Here is a 12,025-nt window from a genome sequence, read left to right on the forward strand (position 1 = left end):
TCTTAAGACAGACCTATGTTGAGCGAGCTCATAGCAACTGATTCTAAAACTGGAATGCCAAGCCATTCATCCACTATGGAGAATGCAATTATCACCCTTGCTGAGGCCAGATCAGAGAACCTCCTCTGGGTTTGAGGATGGGAGAGAGTGACGATTCAGCTCTCAATTTAGTCACTTAGCAGTTTATTCTCAGATGCTACTAAGCAGTGCAGAAGACATACACATGGCATGTTAGGTAACTTTTGTGGTAAACAAACCCTAAAATTTATCATAGCTCATACAATAGATCTTTTTTTTTTCATTCCTGAAGCAGTATTATGTATCCACTGTTTGTGGTTAGTGAATAGCTTCCCTCCAGGTGGTGATTCTGGATTGCACGATTCCTCCATTTTATGATTCTGCTGTTTTCCCAGGCTCTGTAGTCACTGAGATCCAGGTATCTGAAGGGAAAGAGTATGTAGAGAAGGCTGAAGAACTTTCTGAAAAGGTATGGTCTGGAAGGGACGCATGTCTCTTCTGCTTGCATTTTGTTTGATGACGACTAGTCGCATGATCTAAATGCAGGGGAGGCTGGGAAGAGTAGTCTCGGTCAGGAAATCTTCCTGCCAATGCAAATCTATCTAACAGCGGGAGAGTACAAATTTTAGTAGACCACTAGCTGTCTCTACCACTTAAAATAGCAGTTCCCATTGCCTTCCATTTCCTTTCTTTCTTTCTTTCTTTCTTTCTTTCTTTCTTTCTTTCATTCTCTTCCTTTCTTTCTTTCTTTCAATTTTTTTTTTTTTTTAGGAGAGAGAGAATGAGCATGGCAGAGGGAGAGGGAGAAGACTCCCCATTGAGCTGGAAGCCCCACGGGCTCAATCCCCAGGACCCTGGGATCATGACCTGAACCAAAGGCAGATGCTTAACTGACTAAACCACCCAGGTGCCCTGCCTTCCATTTTCTTAGGGAGGCATGTTTGGTGGTCCTGCTAATCCATGTTGAGTAAGGTATTTGCCAGGTTGGAGGAGTATAGAACCGAGGTCTTTCTACTCTTAGTCATATTAGCAACCAGGAAAACAACTTCTACAACCACATCAGGTAATGATTCTCCACTTGGCCTGTCTTGTCTCTTGGCCTTATGGCTCTGTTCTAGATCTTGAAATTCTTGCTATGCCAACACTGAGGCAATTCATCCTTTATCTCCCTCTATGGTATAGGAGCTAGGAATTTTCCATCTATGTCCACACAGGAGTTTTCTGTGGGGAGTTGTTGTCTTATCTCGCATCCTGGAACCAGGTTACTTATGTTAGTAAATGAGAAAATTTTTGCCCTAGAGGCAGGTTCTTTGTTGGAAACAATTATAAGGTTATTTAGACCCTGGAATAAGAACAAAGGGCATGCATATTAGAATATTTAATGAAATTAGACTGACAGTTTATTGCATTGCATTCATCTTGCCAGTAAGACCATAATATTCTTTTCATAACAATCCCTGGAGGGAACTAACAAAAATTCCCTCCCTGACCTCTCTCTTTCTCAATGTTTCATAGCTGAGCAACTACCCATGAAAGGGACACACTTTTCACTTTAGATATGTTAATTAGACATGTCAATGAAATCACTCAGGATCTGGCCTACCTCATCCATTTGAGGGTGATGTTAGTCTCTGTAGGGTACTTTTCTATACCTCTGTTCTAATTAATTGTGTATAAAATATCACAGTAAAAATAATATTGCTCTGTGGACTATCTTATTTCCATGCCATTTGAAATGTACCTAACTGAAGCCCTGGTGAACTGACCAGACATCAGATACTTTCTTGTCTCATATTGGAGGGAAGAATTAAATCGGACCAATCTTATCTGGAAATGTTTCAGCAGAATAACTAATCATCCTAGTGTAATAAGTTATGGGAAGTTTTCAGGGTGTGTGAGTATTGTCTACTGACAAAGTAGACTATTATTACAGATAGAAATTGTAGGGAAAATTTTTAGAATCAAATAGAGTTAAAAATTAGGACATCATTAAGATATTAGCTCTAACACATAATGCCAGCTCCAAAAAATGGCAGGAAGGGAGACTTTACTTTCTCCAGTTAAAAGAGCCCAGGTAACAGACATTTGCACATGTCACTCACGTTCACTTGAAATCAGCAGATCCAAAATAAAATTCATTACTCCTTTTCCTGGCCTCCATTAGTCCCACCCCATCTTCTACTAATACTGAACATGCTTTTATCTCAGTCTGTAGTCTTCAGCTACATGAGCCAAGGATCTTTGTTCCCTCCCTTGCCAAGAAATGGTTAAGAGTGCAAATGCCAGAGTCAGCCTGCCTGGTTTCAAGTCTGATTCTATGTGGCTTACTAGCTTTATAAGTTTAGAAAAACTACTTGACCTCTCACAGTTCAGTTTCTCATCTGCTAAGTGGAGATAGTGGGTTAATATATGGGAAGCACCTAGAACTTCAGCTGGTGCTAAATAAGCTCTGTAGAAGGGTTTGCTATTATTTTACAGCACTTTTTTGAGTCAGTTGATTTTTGTGTGTGTGTGTGTGTCCTTTTCTCCTTCCCCACTGTACATGTTGAGTTCTTCCTACCTCAAATGTAGAAATGGTCCCGAGGTAAGTCTGTGCCTACAGTCTTATACCTTTTCCTCTACCCTTCATGCTAATACCAGGGTGATTTTTCCTACACCTCAGGTTCAATCATGTCACTTCATTTCTTAAAGATATTAAAAATACTCAGTAATTCCCCAAGCCCATTTGAGAGTTCAGACATATGGCATGGCATTTAAGGCTTCCATAATTTGTCCTGACTTATATATTTCTAGATGTCTCTTCTGAGCACAGAGCCTGATGCTGGTCTTGATCACACAACATGAGATCATGACCTAAGCTGAAACCAGGAGTCAGATGCTTAACTGACTAAGCCACCCAGATGCCTCCTGTTCTATGGTTCTCAGATGAGGCAAACAGGGGAAGGGAAGGGAAAACCCCAGTTCATATCGGCTATACATGAGATATCTACTGTACTTCTTTTCAGGGTCTCTTAAGTCCATCAAATCATGGCAGCTTCTCTACCAGACTTGGGAAGTGACAAATTCGAGAAGCTACCAGTGGGGTAGATGAAGAACTCTTTTTGAGAGTTCTATGAATATCTAGGTGAGAAACAGATAGGCAGTTGAGCATTCATTCAACCAGAAAGTATTTATTAAGCAAATATTCAGTACTACCAGTGAGTACTTTCCTAGGTGCTAGAAATTTAACCCTGAACAAAAGACATATGATATATTTACTCATGGAAGTTCAGCTTAGTGGACATGATTCTAAAGCCCAAGGTATAGGTCTGGATGGATAAGAAAGTCTTGAAGGTAGAAAGCCAATGAGTGTAATGGAAATAGAAAAAGTACAGGAGATATCAGATGATTGAAGGGACACAGTTCTGGAGTGGGGTAAGGAAGGGTAGAGTAAAGGACAGTAATGGTTGAGTTGGTCTTCTGCTGACAGAGGCATGTCTCATCCTTTGACTGGGAGAAGAGTTGGTAGGGATTTATGGGAATTTGGGAGTTGTAGATGGAAATATGAAGAGAGGAAAAAGAGTCGTGGCCTAGTTTTCTCAAAGTAAAGGCAAAAATACCTGCTGGGAATGAGAAGAGTTGAGGTTTAATGGGGGGATTTGGAGAGGTGGAGGTTTGGCAGGAATCATGGAGGGCCTTGGAGGGGAGAGAGCACTACCAAGCACCAATAGAGGAAAGCACAAATTTATATGGACACCACTTGGCAGGATTGTGAGATTTCTACCAGGACAATATAGTAGATAGGATGAAGAAGAAGAGATGGGAACCATAGAGACATACTATATTGACACAGGACTTGACTTACCTCCAGTTTGACCTTGGTCTGTACTTTCTAATGAATTAAGTTCTTTTTTCCAACCTATCTCCTAACTCAGGCAAAAGACCTGTCAGGCAAAGCATCCCATGATGGGAACCGAAACCACCTCCTCAAACAATAATGGCTGCCTTGATGCTAGCTGACCAGACCCTGCATGATTGTCCCCAGAGCAATGATTGGCCTTATCTTTACTGCTCGGCTAAACATACCCACCAACCTGGGTCCCATATTTTCCTTATATAAACCTAGAAGTATTTTCAGCACTTTGGAGACAGGCTTTGGGCCATTAGTCTTCTGTGTTCCTAATGTTGGCCTTGCTGAAATAAATTCTTGTTTCACTACTGGATTTTATCAGTGATGAGTGGCTGAATCTGTTCTGTTTGGGACCCCTAGAGCCAGGTGCTCTTGCATTTCCTCTTGTTTCATAGCATCTATCACTGCAATTTGCAACTAAGATGTGCTCGATGAACTGTGGTGGAATTCAGAAATTATTTAAAAGATGGGAGAATAGGACATCTTGAAGTTCACTTTTGTGTCACCCACAAAAAGAAATCAGATAATGACTCTAGAACAAGAGAATCTCATTTTTTTATTATGTTACATTAGTCACCATATAGTACATCCTTATTTTTTGATGTTGTGTTCCATGATTCATTGTTTGCATATTTTTAATTGAGTAAGTCAATATCAATGTGATTCTAGAAAAATGAACTTTACAGAAAAAAACAAAAGTTTTGATTCAAGTAAGAATTATCAAGAAAAAGATGGGCAACTCACAGATCAGTGTATTTCCAGTTGAACCCAGCATAAGTCAGTTGACTTCTTTTCTATTGCCGATGAAGAGTCATTGCAGCTGATACTAGTAGAATCACCCAGCAGAACTCAGCCTAGGTCATCCAACTCCCACACGATGAACAATTTGTGACAATAAATGATGCTGTTTAAAGCCACTCAGTTTTGGCATGGTTTGTTACTGACCATCAATACAGCAATAGCTAACAGTTACACAGCTCAATCTGGTGTTTTCTCATCGTGGAAATGATAGAGGAAGGGAGTAAGAGAGAGGCAGAGACCTCTACAGAATTTCCTCTTCCTAGAAGCCTTTGACAAAATGGCACAGACTTTTTTCTTTATCATTTATCTAAATCTCTACCATATTTCTTTTAGTGACTTTGTTATTATTCCATAGTATGGATATACCATATTTTCTGTAGAATATTTATGATTTTTCTCCTTTATGAACAGTGGGGCATAGATATTTTGGTACATGTATTTTTGAGTGCCTCTGATTATTTCTGTAGAAAATTCTTGAAAGTGGAATTTCTGAATATACACATTTAGATTTTTGTTATGTATGTCTAAAGCATCCTCTTAAAAGTTTTCACTGATTTATAGTTCTACCAAAAGTATATGAAGAAGCCTATTTTCATATGTCTTTCCCAGCATTGAAGTTTAGCAATATTTTTAATTTTCACAATTTAATAGGCAAAATATTTGACTTTTTATTCTGAATGACAGCATATTTCATATTTCCTATTTTTAGAATAAATTTCGCTTTTGTGAACCATCTGCTAATGTGCTTTGTCCATATTCCTCTTAAATTATTCATTTTTTGCTTATTGATCTGTAAGACTCTGGATACTAAGGATATTAGCACTGTGCCTGTCTTGTAGTTACTCATTTTTCCAGTTTATTTGTATCTTCTTTTTGTTGTGCATTTTTTAATTTAATAAGGAAATTAAAATATTCTAAATTTTACATACTCAAGTGTATCACTTCTTTTATGGTTTCTGAGTTTTGTGATTTTTTTTAGAAATGCTTTTCACATCCAAAGAGTATAAAATGATTTGCTCATGTTTTCTAGCATATTTGTTTTCATTTTAAAAATTATTTATATCTTTGATCTATGTTGGATTTATTTTAGAAGTCAGTACTTCCACCTTTATCTACAAATGGCTAGTGTATTATTCTTATCTCTATTAAATAATCTACCTTTTCTCCACTAATTAGAAGTAAATGAAATTTTTATAAGTACCCAGATTTGGACACATAGGTTTTCTATGTCTATGTCTATGATTGTCAAAAAACAGAAAGCAAAAATTAAAAAGAAAAAGAAAAAGGAAAAAGGAAAATCTAACCAGGGATATCTATAATTTCTAGGCAAGTAACTTTGTAGCTTTTTGCACTGATAATTTTTATCATTTTGTCATTTCTAAATATAAAATGAGTGTAATTTGTATTATCTTTAAAAAATGAATAAATGTCAAATCACTCATTTGGTCAGTTTCTTTTCAATTCTTTTCTTCTCCAGACTTGTGCAGGCTCTTCTTGAATACATATTTCTCCATATGATATTTAGAACAATAGCATATGTATATATATATATGATGTGGAAGACTACACATCACTTATTAAATATAATTATTTCTGAGCAGCGAATTGGGGAATGAGGTCTTTTACTTGTTTCGTCATATAGGTCTGTGTTTCTTGAATTTTGAGGAATAAGCAAGTATTAGTTTTATAATAAATATTCAATGAAGATTTAAAGAAATAATTCAACATGTGGAAATATTATAGTCAAAGGCCTTAATAAAGTCTTTGTGTCTTTTAGTGTATTTTTTTACTTGATCCCTTTGAGTTTTCCAGGTATGCAATCATTTCATTTGCCAGTAATGATCACTTAGTTTCCTCCTGTTTAATATTTATGCCTCTTACTTTTTCTCATTGTCTAATTGCACTTTCTAGCATTTCAAAAACAATGTTAAATGTGGTGACAGTGGAATTTCTTCTGTCTTATTTCTAAGTTTAGTGGGGTACTTTTAATATTTTACCATTGAGCAAGACCCTGGCTTATATCCTATTCTTATTTTGCTAAAGCTTTTTTTTTTTAATTAAAAAATTAATCCTAAGCACCACTCAAATCTGCATTTGCACCCTTACATTTAAATCCATGAAAGTTTATTGATGTGTGAAGAAGGGACTTGACAGCATATTCATCAGTCTCATGGAAGAGCATTTACTGAATTTTTATCTAAGCTAATTATTCCTTAACCTATAAAGTAGTATTTCATTGTTATCAGTAGACAACAGTGTCTTTGGCTTACTATTAAAATATTTTCTGATTACTTGTCCTTTTTGTAATGACCAGTCCATAATTTGCAACAAAATAATTTGTCATATAAAAAGAAAAAGTCCTTCTCAGCCTCTGTGAGTTTTCTTCTCATTGAGAAACCTTTACCAGAGTAGAAAGGAATTGACCCTCATAATTTACAGTTGAAGGATCCACCAGATCAGCTCAACTGTTTCTGCAGAATTCAACATCAAAATTTTATTTTTCAAACCTCAGGGGCTTCATGTGTTGTTTGCTTCACATTTGCTTTCCCCAGTTTTTTTTCATGAGTGTTAATGTACTCCTCTGACCCACGAAGTTTTATGCATCATACTTTCTTTGCCTGAACAGCTACCTCATTGCAAACTATACACAAATCCCACAGAAATGCCGCAAGCCATTAAAATGTAAAGTTAGATTAGACTTTGATGTGCATCAAAAATACACTAAATAAGTAAATTAACAAAATTAAATGCAGATATTCACCAGAGAAATGAAGCTTTGGAAAATTCTTCCCCCCACCCTATTGTTTCCCCACTTCTGTGGTTACGGTGGTTAAGAGCGCAGCTGGGGAGGTAACTGTGGATGGGGAAGGCAACTGACTCCTTACACGTGGCTGCCCAGATGTGCTACTCTCTCAGGGATGCAGTGCCTGTCTCTGAGCCTCCTATCCTGGCATTAATCTATCCTGAATGGTGATAAGGAAGCACACTGACTAATACAATATCATTCACTAGCATGCTGATTCATTCATTCCATGTTATGACTGAGTGCCTTCTTGATTCTTAGGTACTGTGTTTAACAACACATATACACACTAGTAAGTCACAGTTCTCTCTGTCAGAGTACTTAGAAGCCCAAAGGGGAGTCAGATCAGGTAATGCCAAATCAATGTGGTGAATAGAGGTAAGCCTAAGGTGTTACAGGATTCCTCCATTAACCCTGATACACACATAAAATTTATTATGCCACAACCCTGATTAAAATCCTCCCACATATTCCCTGAAGACTAAATCAAAACTTCTGAGACTGGCCTGTCAAATGCTTAACCATTGCTCCCCACCAGTTCCCCTAAGTACCATCTTAGCCCCCACTCAGCAGAATCTCTGCCTGTGGATGGCTTCCACTGAACCACCTGCTGAATGAACCAGCACACTTCATTCTCTCTGTGAGGTACAGTGACACCTCCGCTGAGACTTGGCTGCTAGCAGGTTATCTTCTAGTGAAACATAAACTCACCCATGTCAGTCCTGCATGTTTCAGACTTGTATAGGCCAACCAGAGCTGTTACTGTGATCATATTATAAGGCTGATGAAGTTTGAGTATGCAAAGGAAAACTCATGTGGATCTATGAGAACTATGTTCAATGGTTTGAAAAAAACCTGACAAAGGCATGTTTGTCATGAAAGAATGCTGCCACAGGGCTGAAAACATGATGGCACGAGACAGGGCTATTGAATACCTTTAAAGAGTTTAAATAATTAAAAATTTAAAAAATAGAAAATTAATTTTAAATTTAATTTTAAATTTAATTAATTTTAAATTTAATTTTAAAAAATTAAAAAATTTTGAAAAATTAAATACCTTTACAAAGCTAGGCATCTACAATTAGTTTTTTTTTTAAGTGTTGGAAGGTCCTTATCCATCTTAAAGAAGGCAAAATTGGAAAGAGTAGATGATGTGCTGCCGTGTGCTTTACCCAAGAAAGACGACGTGGAACTACGGTCAACAACCCACAACCCAAAGGAGCAGCTTTGGTCTTGTTACAGATGAGTGCTGAATGGACACGCAGTCAGATGTTTTTAATTAAAATAAAGTGTTCCAGGCAGCAATGTATTACTTTTCATAAAAGTGCCTTGGGTCTGACTTTTGGGAAAAACCAACACCTTACTGTTCGCAATGGAGGCAGACAAGGAGGCATCACCTATTGTTTCTATAACTCCCCCAACATCCCATGTTCTGTCACAGCTCCGTGACTTTGAGCAGCTTTCTCTGCCAGGAAACGTCCTCAGGGTTCCTGTATCTCTGTCACATTCCTGCTTCCACTGCATTGTCACATCAAGTGTGATTTCCTTCACATTGTTGCTCCTGGTTTGTTTGTATTCCTTCCTCACCCAGCAGCAGCAATTCATTCCTGTATTTGAGACAACCCCAGTCTACGAGGCACAGCCTCTTACTGCAGAAGATGCAAACACAAGCTCTTCTCTTCTCTGCTTCCCATTGCTTGAGCCCAGGCACCTGAGCTAGGTAGGCATTGTTACACCTAACTGCAGACTCCAGGGACGTGAAGTTGCCAGACATGGCGGTCAGGTCTGCTCTGGGGTTGGTGGTGGTGGTGGAGGAGGCTGACTTCAGTTTTTGAAGGTACCTGTGCTAGAGGGAAGGGACGGCTTTGTGAATTCCATGTTTGGTTCTTCGATCCTCTCAGATATTCTGGGAGGACTCTAGTAGCCTTTCTTAAATTCCTTTTCTGACATATCAGCCTGCATTTGTTTTTATTGCTTCAACTGCGAATCCTGGTGATACCTGGCCTTCAAGTATGTGATATGACATTGTAACTGTTCCTGTGTGTCTTTGGCCCCCGGTGATGGTGAAATGGAAACAGGGCATCTCATCTCTGTAACTCCAGTGCCTAGCACAGGACAAAGTGATGTGAAACAGATACTCAACAAACTGTTGTTAATTCCTTAATTTGTGAATTCATTACTTAATTACCGAGTGAGTTTCCCCCAGTGATCCAAATATAAAATAACAGTAAATGACACCAGAATGTGTTCAGTGGCTGAGGAGAACTGTGGCCCATTCTGTCCCTTTTTCCTCACAGAAGACAAGCACAGGCATAGAGAGTTCCATAGCATTTAATTAAATATGAGATGGTAACACACATTGGACACTTAGATACTTAGCAGCTCTGCAAAATGTTTGTAATGCCCATGGGAAGTACGTGGTCCAATCAGAGACCTTCACTGTAGTGAACGCTGGAGCGTTTTTAGAACCCCAGAGAAAAACCACTGAGCTGACACAAATGCCATCTAATCTGTACCATTCCAATTGTCTTACCACATATTCTTACCACCTTCCTGGCCATCTTATAGTGCCTCCAGAAGTGTTATGAAAACACATGCATGCACATCTGAAATAGCCTCTCCTTGGCTTTTCTGAAGCCAGTTTCCATGGAAACCAGAAGGACAGGCGAGGCAAAAGCTAGTGGAAAATCAGTTGAATAAGCTCAGGCTCCCTAGATCCAGCCAGGATTGTTTAATTGACCAAATGAGCTGCCTGTCAAACAGCAATCATTACATTCTGTACAGAACTAGCAGTTTACATCTCTGCCTTCTGCGTTGTCTCTCACCAGCTTTTCTTTCTTAATGAAATCTGAAAGGTCAGTCAGAACCAACTTGTAATCTGATATTATACATTATCCTTGAGTATAAGATCACACATTAGCAGCAGTTATGATTATAAGAGGATAGTACAATGATTTTAAATCCCACCAGTAAAAGACGGACACTCACACACAAAATTCAAATGATAATCTGGACCCAACAATACTGAAACGGGATTTTAGAGCTGGAGCGACCTGGATCTTCCTCTAAACTTGTGCTCTCATTTCTTTGAGAGATTGTCTGTTATGTCAGGGAAACAAACTTCTGGCTTTAAGTCCTGACTTCACACCTCAGGTGGAATGACTTACCTGTCCTTTCTGTCCCCCAATTTTTCCGTAAGTCAAAGCTAACAACACACTTCATAGGACCTCTGTGGATAAGGTACCAGAGAACTAGGCTGATATGAAGTTTCCTGTGATGACCTCCTCTTTGAGACCTGGTTCCCATTTCTACAAAAGGTAAAGAACACACGTCTACCTGGTGGAAAATGTCGTCTGCTGTTGACACACCGGGCAGATTCTGCTTTTCCTCCATGTAGACATGGTATTTTCTCTGATTGTCTTCAACAGGGCACTTTGAATGAACATGCCTCTATTATAGCACTTTATGTGGTTATAATTATTTGTTTACAAAGCTGCCACTTTTATTAGATTGCTCACTTTATGAGGCCCCTGACTTTATTAGTCTTCGATTCCTCACGCCCAGCTCTGGGATCGGCATATAGCAGTCTTTCCATACATACTTGTCAAGGAAATGAAAAGGATAATGCTTATGGAAATGCTTTGAGAATCACAAAAACACGAAGCAAATCTAAGGGAATGTGAGATTATATTCTTCCCTACCGATTCAGAGAAAAGCATTTGTAAAGTACAATGCCCAATGGAAGAATAAATGACCTTATTATAATTAGGCTGCTAAGCCAGCAAATAAGATCTGTTAGACAGAATTTAAAACCCCCTTCCCAGATATCACAAAACAAAACAAATAGAGATTAAAAACACATCATCTCCTCAACAAACTAAAAACAGAAAAAAAAGATATGAAATATCAACCCCAACAACAGCAGGGACAAACTCCTGGACAAAACCAAACAAAATCATTAACCCATGCCCTTCATGACATCCTGTGCCTCAGGTGTCCTGTGTGGTTCTGCAGGTGCCCAGGGGCTGGGGGCCTGTGGGAGAGACCTCCCCTGCACTCCCCTGGGTTGCGATTACTTAGCTGTCTTAACCCGGTTTGCAATAATAACCAGAAATTCATCTAGACCAAGAAATGCAAGAGGGCGCATGTCAAATCTTCTTTATCTTCAAGACCAGGGCCAAGTCAGCTCACTCACTGTGTATGTTTATAGTTCTCCCTTGAAGCTTGTGGCAGCATCTAAGGCCGTAAAACTCAGGAGAGTCTGTAGATACGTTTGGGTTGGGGCAGTCTCTACACACATAGAAAGGTTATTCTTGGTTTATTGCTCAAATGCACCTATATCCAGAGCTGGCAACAGATTCTTCTATTGTCAATGGATGCAGCTGGGTGGTGGTAGCAAGACAATAATGTGTTTGATAACCAACAGTAGAAATTTTGGGCTTTTCCTTTTTCAGAAAAACAAAATCAAGTGGCATTTGTGGCTTTTTCTTGCCTTATTCAGTTTTCATAGACGT

This window comes from Martes martes (genome assembly GCF_963455335.1).
Source record: "Martes martes genome assembly, chromosome: 5".
Taxonomy (NCBI): Eukaryota; Metazoa; Chordata; class Mammalia; order Carnivora; family Mustelidae; genus Martes; species Martes martes.